This window comes from Macaca thibetana, chromosome 12 (assembly GCF_024542745.1).
Source record: "Macaca thibetana thibetana isolate TM-01 chromosome 12, ASM2454274v1, whole genome shotgun sequence".
Lineage (NCBI taxonomy): Eukaryota > Metazoa > Chordata > Mammalia > Primates > Cercopithecidae > Macaca > Macaca thibetana.
This window is the reverse complement of record NC_065589.1, coordinates 25439678-25452622: the sequence shown is the minus strand read 5'-3', so window position 1 is coordinate 25452622 and position 12945 is coordinate 25439678. Positions and strand designations below refer to the sequence as shown.

The 12945-nt window shown below is 38.0% G+C and overlaps 1 long non-coding RNA gene across 1 annotated transcript in view; it reads right to left on the bottom strand.

Moving 5' to 3' along the window:
- LOC126932461 (uncharacterized) overlaps positions 1-12506 on the bottom strand; it is a 30371-nt gene extending 17865 nt beyond the window's left edge. Inside the window, exons 1-3 of the long non-coding RNA XR_007718190.1 lie at positions 12279-12506; positions 7804-7954; positions 6260-6329 (exon numbers count right to left, since the gene is read on the bottom strand). This is a non-coding gene — a long non-coding RNA (uncharacterized LOC126932461). The remainder of the gene's footprint in view (positions 1-6259; positions 6330-7803; positions 7955-12278) is intronic.
- Between the last annotated feature and the right edge of the window lie 439 nt (positions 12507-12945).

Genomic DNA, 12945 nt, shown 5'->3' with positions numbered 1-12945 from the left:
TTTCATCCTGGGGATGAAGCCTACTTGATCATGGTGGATTAATTTTTTGATGTGCTGCTGGATTCGGTGCGAGTATTTTGCTGAGGATTTTTGCATTGATGTTCATCAAGGATACTGGCCTGATGTTTACTTGCCAGGTGTAAACATCTCTGCCAGGTTTTGGTATCAGGATGATGCTGGCTTCATAGAATGAGTTGGGAGAGGAGTCTCTCCTCCTCAGGTTTTGAAATAGTTTCAGTAGAAATTCCACCAACTTTTCTCTGTAAACTGGTAGAATTTGGCTATGAGTCTATCAGGTCCTGGGCTTTTTTTTGTTTGCAGGCTATTTATTACTGATTCTATTTCAGAGCTCATTACTCGTCCATTTAGGGAATCAGTTTCTTCCTGGTTCAGTCTTAGGAGGGTATATGTGTCCAGGAATTTATTTATATCTTCCAGGTTTTCTAGTTTGTGTTCATAGAAGTGTTTGTAGTAGTTTTTGATGGTTATTTTTCTTTCTGTGGAATCAGTGGTAATATCCTTTTTGTTATTTCTGTTTATTTGAATCTTCTCTCTTTTCTTATTAGTCTAGCTAGTGGCCTATCTATCTTATTGATTTTTTCAAATACCCGACTCCTGGATTTATTAATCTTTTGAATGACTTCTCATGTCTCAATTTCTTTGGGTTCAGCTCTGATATTTTTTATTTCTTGTCTTCTGCTACCTTTGGAGTTAATTTGTTCTTCCTTCTCTAATTCTTTCAGGCATGATGTTAGATCGTTAATTTGAGATCTTTCTAGCTTTCTGATGCAGGCATTTAGTGCTATGAATTTCCCTTTTAACACTGCTTTAGCTGTGTCCCAGAGATTCTGGTATGTTGTATCTTTGTTCTCATTATTTTCAAAGAACCTCTTGATTTCTGCCTTACTTTCATTATTTACCCAAAAGTCATTCAGGAGCATGTTGTTTAATTTCCAAGTAATTGGATGGTTTTGAGCAATTTTCTTAGTTTTGACTTCTATTTATATTGCACTGTAGTCCAAGAGTGTGTTGGTATGATTTTGATTCTTTTTAATTTTCTGAGGATTGTTTTATGTCCAATTACATAGTCGATTTTAGAGTATATGCCATGTTGTGAAAAGAAGAATGCATATTTTGTTGTTTTGGGGTGGGGAGTTCTGTAGAGGTCTATCAGAACCATTTGGTCCAATGTTGAGTTCAGATCCTGAATGTCTTTGTTAATTTTCTGCCTCAATGATCTGTTTAATACTGTTAGTGGAGTGTTGAGGTCTCCTACTATTATTGTGTAGAAGTCTATGTCTCTTTGTAGGTCTCTAAGAATTTGCTTTCTGAATCTGGGTACTCCTGTGTTAGGTGCATATGTATTTAGGATAGTTAGGTCTTCTTGTTGAATTGAACCCTTTACCATTAGGTAATACCCTTCTTTGTCTTTTTTGATCTTTGTTGGCTTAAAGCCTGTTTTGTCTGAAATTAGGATTACAATTCTTGCTTATTTCTGTTTTGCATTTGCTTAGTAAATTTTCCTCTATTTCTTTATTTTGAGTCTATGGGTGTCATTACGTGTGAGATGTGTCTCTTGAAGACAGTACACCATTGGGTCTAGCTTTTTTATCCTTAGCTGAAATTTAATTCACTTACTTTTAGGCTAAGAATTTTTTCTGACTGTTGCTTAAATGCATCCTCAAAATTCTGCTATATTCTTTTGTTGCATCAGTGCAGGGTATCTATATAACTTATTAGCATTCTTTTAAAAATTCTATAATTTTGTTTGCATATCCCTTCTGTTGAAGAGTTGTTTAGTATTTTTAAATTCTAGATAAAATAATCTTTTTCTTACTTTATTAATATTTGTAGTGTTTTTACATTGTAATCAGAGAGCGTTCTTTATAATATTTCTATAATTTATTGACATTTTCTTTGTTACTTAACATGTCCTAAATTATGATTAATTTTCTGAATTCCCCATGCCCACTTGAGAAGATATGTTCTCTATTACCAGGTTTGATATATATCCATAAGCTCTACATTAGTAATTATGTTATTTAGGTTGTCTTATATCCTTACTTATGATGCCTATTTAATTTATCTTTTTTTTTTTTTTTTTTTTTTTTTAAAGCAGAGTCTCACTCTGTTGCCCAGACTGGAGTGCAATGGTGCAATCTTGGCTCACTGCAACCTCCGAGCCATTTTGTTGGGGTTACAGGCATGCACAACGACCCCCAGTTAATTTTTGTATTTTTAGTAGAGATGGGGTTTTGCCATATTGGCTAGGCTGATCTTGAACTCCTAACTTCTTGTGATCCCCCTGCCTCCACCTTTCAAAGTGCTGGGATTACAGGTATGAGCCTCGATGCCTGGCCTCCATTTATCTTATACTGGGAGCAACTCATTGAATGTTTTTTATTATTATTTATGTGTTTCCATTTACGTGTCCTTACATTTCTGAAATTTTGGCTTCAAAATATGTTGCTGTGTTGTTTGGTGCATAGATAACTGTGACTATTATAACTTCATTGTGAACTGTGGCACTTATCATTAAAATGGGACCTTTCATTTATTTGCACAGCAAGCATTATCTCCTGAGAAGATGCAGGTGAATGAGGGGAGTGAGACTCAGTGCTGATCTTTGGATGTGAAGTCTATTAGTGAAGAATCACTACCCGTATATTCCCTTAGATGTGGTAGTAGCATAGCTTTTTCATATTAAGTGTCCTGAAAACGTGGCCTGAAGGTTTCAGCAAACATATCTTACAACATGAGGAGGACTCTAATCAGACAGGGGATACAAGTATAGAATCAATGACAACACATACTCAGTTTTAGTTCTTAGGAGGATTTTGGTTTGTTTGTTTGTTTGTTTGTTTTTTAGCTTGAAGATTTTCTTTTAATATGATTTTTGTGTTTTTTTTTTTTGTAATTGATCTACATTGTTAACTGATTGAGACTCCACTGTGATTCTCTCATTTACTTAAAAACTTTGCAGGGATGCCTGTAATTTTTAGTGTTATATGTCATGAAAAAAAGTGGTATATTGGTTGATGTAAGGAAGGACCAGAAATTATTTCAACTATTCCAAATACTGAATGAAAAAATAATAATTGGTTTATGCTGTTTTAAAAATAACAAGTACTGATAAGTCTGCCATGACATTTAACCTTAAAAATTACTTTAAATATATTATTTGCATAAAGGAAATACAAACGACTGATAAATACCAAAAAGATTCCAAAGCAGCTTAACCTAAAATGCTCAAAGAGCTCCTGACTTGCAATGCTGAAATCTCAATGTTTTTATAGTTACTGGGCTAACTAATGTGATTATTGAGTTTACAGATTTAAAAACAGTCACTGAAAAGTTAAAGCATCTACTGTTTTTATGAATCCAAACTTATGTTGCCTCAGAAATCCCTGGGTAGTAACACCAAAGTAAAGAGGCCAGTTTGGACATTGGTGAGTCACAATGATTAGAGAAAAGGGATCAGTTTGCAAACAGTCATAAAAAGAAACGGTCATTGAAATAATTACTTATTAGCATATTTACTCTCCAAAAAGTAATTTTATGTGAGTTGAATGTTTCAGCTTTACCTTACTTACGGCCAGATTTAATATCATGTGGCTTTCTATTTACTACAGATATGTGGAACTGTAACCAAATATATTATTCTCTAAAACTTTCTCTTGTTGATTGCAAAATACGGATGTATAAACACAACCCATAAAAAACTGACCTTCAGGAGATCGAGACCACAGTGAAACCCCGTCTCTACTAAAAATACAAAAAATTAGCCGGGCGCGGTGGCGGGCGCCTGTAGTCCTAGCTACTCAGGAGGCTGAGGCAGGAGAATGGCGTGAACCCAGGAGGCGGAGCTTGCAGTGAGCCGAGATCGCGCCACTGCACTCCAGCCTGGGCAACAGCGTGAGACTCCGTCTCAAAAAAAAAAAAAAAACCAAAAAAAACCAAAAAAAACAACTGACCTTATTTGTCTCATTTAATTTGTCTACTTTGTCTGACATCAGTATCACTATACCTGCTTTCTAATTTTTTCCATTTGCTGCCTTTTTTTTTTTTTTTTTTTTTTTTTTTTTTTTTTGAGACGTAGTCTTGCTCTATCGCCCAGGCTGGAGTACAGTGGCAGCACAATCTAGACTCACTGCGAGCTCAGCCTCCTGGGTTCAAGCGATTCTCCTGCCTCAGCCTCCAGAGTAGTTGGGATTACAGGCATGCACCCGGGGTTTCACCGTGTTAGCCAGGATGGTCTCAGTCTCCTGACCTAGTGATCCGCCAGCCTTGGCCTCCCAAAGTGTTGGGATTACAGGCGTGAGCCGCTGCACCCAGCCCACTCGGCATTTTTTTCCAAATTATTTTGTTTCCAAATTATTTTGTTTTAGGTTTTTTAAAAATAATCGGTATATAGTTGAACCTCATATTTTCAGTCATGATGGAAATATTTTTAATAGGTGAATTAAGTCTATTCACATTTTTTAATAAGACTAATATGTTTGGTGTAAACTTTGCATTATTTTTACATTGTCAAAACTTACAACACATGCTATATTGAATATATTATATAATATCTTATTCTTTCACTCTTGTTTCCTCTTTTGTCTTATATCTATAATTAAAATAGATTTAAAATTTGCCACTGATAAAGTTTCCTCATTAATTTCTTGTTGGATGAATTTCATCTTCAGTAGGTTTCTCCAAAGGGTACATGGGTACAAAATTTTCTGAGCTCCTCCAAGTTTAAAATTGTTTTATTCTATAGCTTTGATACTTGACAGGTATTTTGTTTTGGGGGATTTTTGTTTAGTTTTGTTTTGGTTGCTTTATTCACCAGCTCTAGAAAACAAGAAATGGATGACAACATTTAGAGAATTTTTTTTTTCTGATAGTGGTTTTGGGTGTCAGTTTTAGTCTGAATACTATCTCTCTTATTCAGTCTTTTGAAATAGTAAATTAGACACGCACTGGATGAACATTTGGCCAGATAACAAATGGGAAAATAGTGTTTTCCCAAAATTACATTTGCCTAAAATAAAATATGAAGTCAAATATCATCATCATGAAATAAAATAAAAGCATACAAAAATTATTCTGAAATTTTGTTTAAAAGTTTAATTATAATTATGAATGTTGCTGTTGAAATTTCTAAGTTAAATGTTTAAAGTTTGAATTACAGTGCAAAAATAGTATTTTCTCAGAATAGTGAGCTATTTTATTGCTCTTGCAGTCATTATCTGAGCATTTGTGATATTAAGTAGAACTTTTTCATTTATGATCAGTGGGGAAATAAGACACTTTTGAAGTACTGAATTTTTTTCTAACATTCTTCCTTTATTCGCATTTAATATTCTTTATTTTGTCAATATGGAATGTATAAAGGATGTTGTTCTTTTCTGCTTAATACACCTTGAGATGACCAAGTTAACATTGTGCTTTTAACCTGCTCTCATAGCATAGAAAAAATTAATAAATTACATATTTTTCTTTAGTGAATCATGATCTACATGGGATTAAATAACTAAATATTAAATATAGTGTTTAAAGGTTATTTTGTTTCATGTTAATTTTATTTTATAAATGCTTATACCTAAACATTTTTCAAAAGATAAAATTATGATCTATTATACGCCTAACTGGGAAGGTGTACGTATGCTAACTTATTATTGAAACTTTTATAAATGTGCTGCCTTAAAAAGTATATAATGGGCTCCGTGTGGTGGCTCACACCAGTAATCACAGCACTTTGGGAGGCCAAGGTGGGTGGATTGCTTGAGGTCAGGAGACTGACCATCAAAGTGAAACTCCATCTCTACTAAAATACAAAAATTAGCCAGGTGTGGTGGTGGACACCTGTAATCCCAGCTACTCAGGAAGCTGAGGCTGGAGAATTGCTTGAACCCAGGAGGTGGAGGTCGCAGTGAGCCAAGATCGTGCCGCTGCACTCCAGCCTGGGTGACAGAGCAAGGCTCTATCTCGAAAAAAAAAAAAAAAACAGCAGCATATTATGCTCTAAGTTTATCTAATTAATATATTATTTTAATACTAGTATTAACTGGAAATATATTTTCTTATTTTTTAGCTAATTGGAAATTCTTAGCTATTGTGTTCATGAAATTAATAGCTTTCATAATCATTACAATTATTAAAACACTTTTCTCTTTCAATCAGTCACATATATATCTGTTTCAAACAGAGTAGAATTTCAACATATAAAGCACACAAGAAGATCATTAAAGGTTATACTTAGAATTCTTACCCGATTTTGCATGTGAATATGCATTGTTCATATTACTAATATTGTTGTGCTGAGTTCATATGATAAGAACCTGTGAGATCAAATACTAAAGTTTAGGAATTGCAGGACTGATGTTGAAGAAGAAAAAAGCTGAAACCGAATAGCTGATTAGGTTGAGAACATCAAGGCTAGAACCAACTTTATACATCTTTAAAATACATTATTTCGACTTAACTATTTCTTTGAGTGCTCATAACTTTGGGATTTTCTATATATTTATACTTTTTATTTCTTTTTCTCTAAATTACATATTCATGTCTCATTTTTTGAGTGACAGCACTCAAGATACACATAGAGATCTTTGGAGACTGGAATAAGCATCTGTCTTTCAATCTCTGGTATAACTCTGTAGACAGTGTTAATTGAATCTGGTAAAGAGGGCTGTGATAGAAAAAGCAATTCTGCTAATGGATTAGACATTAGAAAGCTCTGGATCAAAGAATTCTTGTATCATTAAAATGCCAGGGAAAAAGTACTGTGGTTTCTTGAGACAAGTGCCCAGGCTAATTTCTTAAGGATTTGCATTTTGGGGTGGATTGACAAGTTAGCTATTTGAGGTTAAGGTTATCCCTGCATCATTAAAAGAAAAGAACAAGCCCTTGTCTGATAAACCTAAAAACTTGAATTTGATGAATAGAGATGCATAAGATGTTATGCTCTTTGGGATTCTGAAAACCCGATGTAAGTCAGTGTCCATCTGATCACCAGCAATCAGTGGCGGGCAGTGGAAATGCCCTGGGTATAAGGTATTTCTAACCCCTTCTCCCCAACACACACACACACACACACACACACAATACACATATAACACACACACACACACAAATACCACACACATAACAAACACATACAAAATACACACACAACACACATTGACAACACACACACACAAAAAAATACCACACACATAAACACATACAAAATACACACACAACACACATTCACAACACACACACACAACACACAAAACACACATACCACAAACACCACAATCACAACACACACACCACACACACACAAAACACACACCACACACACACAACACATACACACAAAACACACACAACACACACAAAACACACACTACACACCACACATACAACACACAACATGCACACACACAACACACAGCTATACCACTGTGTGTTGTTGAAGATAACAGGGTGAACACACACATGCACAACACATACACGCACACACACACAACACACAACATGCACACACAACACACACACAACACAACACACACGCGCACACAACACACAGCTATACCACTTGCCATGATTCCGGCACTGTGGTTCATATAGGTATATAACAAAACAGTGGAGCATATTCCTTGATAAATACCATAAATTCTTTCAGAGCTGAGACTAAAATAGGTAGCTTTGCCTGCCATAGTTAGTAATGTGCTTATTTGGGATATTTGAGAGTGTTGTCTTTTCTCCAGTCGGGTTTTTGAAAACACCTTAGACAAGGAATTCAAATTCAAGAAATGAAGAACTTACTTGGAAGGGAACTAGGTTGAGAAGTTGAGAGACAGGAAGATGGATCTACTTTCATAATTACTGTGCCGGCAGGAGGAATTAGAAGCACCTCTCCACCACATCCCAGTTGGGAACCACTGATGGGAATAATTCCGTTGGAGGTAGCACTTTCCTGAGGTGCAGAGAAAAGCAGTCATGCAAGACCACAGCAGTTCACTTGTCATAATGACAGCCCAAACAGGCTTGCTGGATTTGATTTTTTTTAAAAGTGTCCAGTAAAATTTGGATTTCAGATAAACAGCGAATAATTTTTTAGCATAAATACGTATGCACTTTGACATCCTGCTAGTAAGGATAAAAAATAAATAAGATAAATAAATACACATGTTCCAAGCAAATATTTCTGTTATCCCTGGATCATTCAAGGGAAATACAGCATCGGGCATGCTTATGTTAAGAAATTAATCATTGCTCATATAAAATTCAAATTTAACCATATTTCCTGTATTTTATCTGGCAACCCTAAGCCCCAAATCCCTTTCCCTACTCGTCCTCCATGTAAAAAAGAAAGAATAAAAAAAGAAGACTCTTTCATTCAATAAGAGGAACATGTTGACTCTACAGGTAGGTTTAGGTTTCTATAACTGAAGGAAATATTATTTTATCAATAAGGATTCAGCCTGCATACTTTCTGAAAAAAATACATGTGCTTGAAAATTATTGTCCTTTAGAATATTTAAAAAATAAATACAGATTTTGACAACTGAAACTATATAGATACATATATAGAAAATTTTAATACTCTGCTGCTCACTGTCCTCCTATTCCATATCCTCAAGGTGATCGATATTCATTGTTAATGTGTGCTCATGCATATTTTTGCTATGCTCATACGTTTACGTACTTATGTGTAATTCCTTTTTCATGGAATTATATTACTCTGCAACCTGAGTAATGTGCTTATTATAAGGCCATCTGGTTAAAGGAACTGGAAGATTACAGTTCTACTGCTGGCAATAGCACATTAAGCATCCTTATGCTAACGTTCTCAGCCTTGACCGCAAACAGAAATTCAGTGTCTGCTAGGATTCCCATTCCTCCTGGTATCACAGTCCTTCAACCCCATACCATCTAATATAGTAGATGCTAGCCAAATGTAGTTGACGAACACTGGAAATGTGGGCTATCCAAATGAAGATGTAAGTGTACAATATACACCAAATTTAGAAGCCTTCGTTGTAAAATAAAGAACTTTAAATCTCACATTAATAATTTTATGTTGATTACCCATTGAGATAATGGTACTTGGGATATATTGGGTTAGATTAAAATGTATTATTAGAAATAATTTCATTGGCCGGGCGCGGTGGCTCAAGCCTGTAATCCCAGCACTTTGGGAGGCCGAGACGGGCGGATCACGAGGTCAGGAGATCGAGACCATCCTGGCTAACACGGTGAAAGCCTGTCTCTACTAAAAATACAAAAAAACTAGCCGGGCGAGGTGGTGGCGCCTGTAGTCCCAGGTACTCGGGAGGCTGAGACAGGAGAATGGCGTAAACCCGGGAGGTGGAGCTTGCAGTGAGCTAAGATCCGGCCACTGCACTCCAGCCCGGGCAACAGAGCCAGACTCCGTCTCCAAAAAAAAAAAAAAAAAAAAAAAAAAAAAAAAAAAAAAAAAAAAAAAAAGAAATAATTTCATTTATTTCTTCTTACATTTTAAAATAAGAAAAATGTAAATTATATATGCAATTTGCATTTGCATTATATTTCTATTGGCAGCACTGTTCTAACCCAAAGGCCTGCAGAATGACGTGAGTTCACCTCAGAGGTACACGAGATGATCTCTTCCTTGGGAGTTTGGAAAGAAAATATAACTTCTTTTCTTACTTATTATTTTTATCTTATCAATTTTTAATTTATATTTTTGTGTCTGTTTCATAATGTACATAGTATATCGTCATGGTACTAAGTGTATATATTATTAAAATATTAACATGCATTTATTTGCAGATGTATTAAAAACATTTTTACTGACAGAAGTGTGTGACACAAAATTAAAGCATGTGGTGACCTTGCTTTGCAGGGGTGAGCAGAGGGTATGTTCTCCTGCCTCTCTTACATATTGTTCCCCTTGGTATCTGACCCACCTTTCACACCTTTGTGCTGACTTTATTCATTCTCTTTCCTGAATCATGTCCAAAGGCATCCCAGGGAGGATAAATGAAGCTCTAAGCTTTGCCTTCCTGCTTTCTGGATCTTAGGGTTTGGTGTCCTTGCTCCTTGGGTGCCTAGAACATCCCATCTGGCAAGGTCGGGCTGCACCTGCCTTCCTGATGCACCTTCCTCCCAGAGAGCCTGGTGCCCACCCCAATGCTCCTCGTTCTCCCTCTCACTCTTCTCCAGCACCTCCGGCCTCCCCTCTCCACCAGGTGCGCTGGGCTGCAGAGATTACAAAGGAGAATCAGGTTTGCACTACTTTGATCCTAACAGATAATGAGAAGAAAGAGAAAGAAAAAGCGAGATGAGAGGATAGATTGATTCCAGGGGCTTCGACCATGGGATGATTCGCTCTCAAATCAATTCCCATTGAATTGAAACCAACAGTCTCTCAACCGAGGTTATTGGTATTAGAAAGGAGTTATGGGAGGTGGCTAAACCTATAACACTTTCTTCAAAAGAATGTCTCTTCGATGATTTCTTTTGAAGGTAGTATGTTGTGGCAGCCATGAGAACTATAGGATGGAAATGTGAGTGGTCACGTCACTCCACAGGGAAAATAATAGCAGGGTGTAGCTTTTAAAAGCGCTTGCACCCACTCACCACTGGCACAGGTCCTTGGACACACATGCACACGCGTGCCCACACGCACCTGCCCATACCCCTTGCCATGCCCACGCTCCTTGCCGTGCCCCCTGAAATTCATTCCTCCTGCAACTGAAACTTGCCTTTGCTTGTGATCATTCACACCCCTCTCTGCATTCCTGTGCCCACTCAATTCCTCACTCTTATGCTCAGAAAACATTTACTGACTAAGGGCCTGTTCCAGGAAACGCACCGAAGTTTGAGGATAATCAAGTCTCACGGCCACATTCAGAAAATTCTGGCTGAAGTGTTTTAAGTTGAATCATGAAATTGCTAATATTGAACAGCTTCTGACCGTTAAAATGAGCACTTCATATAGTGAAGCTTAATTTTGTACATGCATACACACACATATTTGGGATTCATATCACTATAGAAAAGTGGTCAAAAACACAAATTCTGGCACCACATTTATTATTTATTAGTTTTCAAAACTTAAGTAAGTTTTAACTTAACTCATCTGAATCTCATTTTCTTCTTATGAAAGTGGAGAACATAATGGGCTCTACTTCATGGAGTCATTGTGAGGATCAAATACTTAATCTTTATAAAGCATTTAATATCTACTGCCCAGCACATAGTAAGTGCTCAATAAACATTAGCTGTAGCAGTGGCTGCAGTAACAGCTAACATTTATTATCATTATTAGTGGGTGGTAGCATCACTATTGTCTGTGGAAGTCCATGTACAGTATTCCTATTTGCAAGATGATAAAATAGACCTGCTCAAGTGAGAGAAAAAGCTCTTACTGACTCTCTCAGCCAGGAAAGCCATCATCTTATCAATAATGGAAATGGAATACTTTATCAGAACGGTAGAAATTCAGCAAAAGTTCTTAAAACAACTAGGAACTTTAGCATTTGACATTCGAATAGAGAATAACAAAAAGGCAGTGGGGAAGTACCCAGACAGTGTGAGGGACGCAAGAGGGGAAGCAGCAGGTGGCCGTGCTGGCTGCCTTTCACTTTGGGCAGTGGGTTTGCATCTAGAGACCTGACTGTTTATTCCGAGTGAAAGCCAAGGGCTGAGTACCCTTGTGAGGAGTTCGGGTTAAGTTTCATGTTTGTGCAGGAAAGATTTCAAGGGCAACGTGGCCATAAGGACTGATGGACAGATAGATAGACATGTCTGGATTTATGACTAAGCAGCTGACCAGGGCCAACACGCTAGTGAGGACACACAGTTGACTTAACACAGGCTGCTGGTATCCACAGCTGGAAGTTGAAGAAATTGTTGGTGTTATTAACAATCTTCTGGCAGGAGGATGGCACTTGTGTCCTGGCTGTGCCGACACAGCTCAGATTCTCTGGTGTGGATTACAGGAGCACATCCATCCCGGCCCCACAGACAAGCTGGAGGCCAAGAGTCCCTTCCCTTGTCCTCACGGGAGGCCACCACAGTCAGCCTGGACAGCCACTTCAACAACCAACGGACCCGTTTACAAAAGAGTGAAACAAACTAAAATCAAATAGGGGTCACACTAGATTGGCTGGTGGAGCCAAAGGGTTTGATTTAGAGGTGCCAAAAAGGAGCATGAAGCCAAAGGGAGATCAGGGCCTTGGGTGCAGAAAGGGGCGAAATCAAATCTCACCTTTAGCCATTAATATCAGTGTGACACAGGCCAATCCTCTTACCTGTGGGGCCTCAGTTTCCCCATCTGAGAAATGGTGATGAAAATCTGCCTCGTAGGACTATCGTGAGATTGGAGGGAAATCCTGACCGTGACTTGCCCAGTGCACCTTAGTTCATTTTCCTCCTCTCTGTATGTAGTAAGTCACTCCAGAAAAGAGCTGACAATTCTGGCCCTGACAGGCGCAGCAGCCAGCCCAACCTTGAGAAGCAGTTCCCCCACCCTCTCTCCCTCACTCTGTCCTCCCCTCCTGGCTTTTTCCCAGAAGGCTCCAGGGCTCCCAGGCCAACTGCCAAACCACAGGACTCTGCGATTGGCTTTCATAGACCCCCACCCCTTCCCCTCTTCAACTACATCTCTGCGTGGCAGTCCCGCTCTGGACTCCCTCCCTGGAGGGTAAGACTCGTGGCTGCCCCAGCCTGCTATGCCAGCATTTGCAGGGGGATTCATCTGAAACCACTACTGACAATCTGTGTTTATTTGGGGCGTGCAGAGGAGCCAAGGGCTATGAAAGGAGCTGCGTTCCAGAACTCTCTGATTCCCATCAGGCTGCGCAGATCAGACCCTATACCTAACAGGAGAGTTAGGCTTTCTCTTTCCATTCCTTCAGATAGGGGGCCGCACACTGGTTGCAATTCCACCAGTTGCAGTCTGCAGTTCCTCTTTTTGCT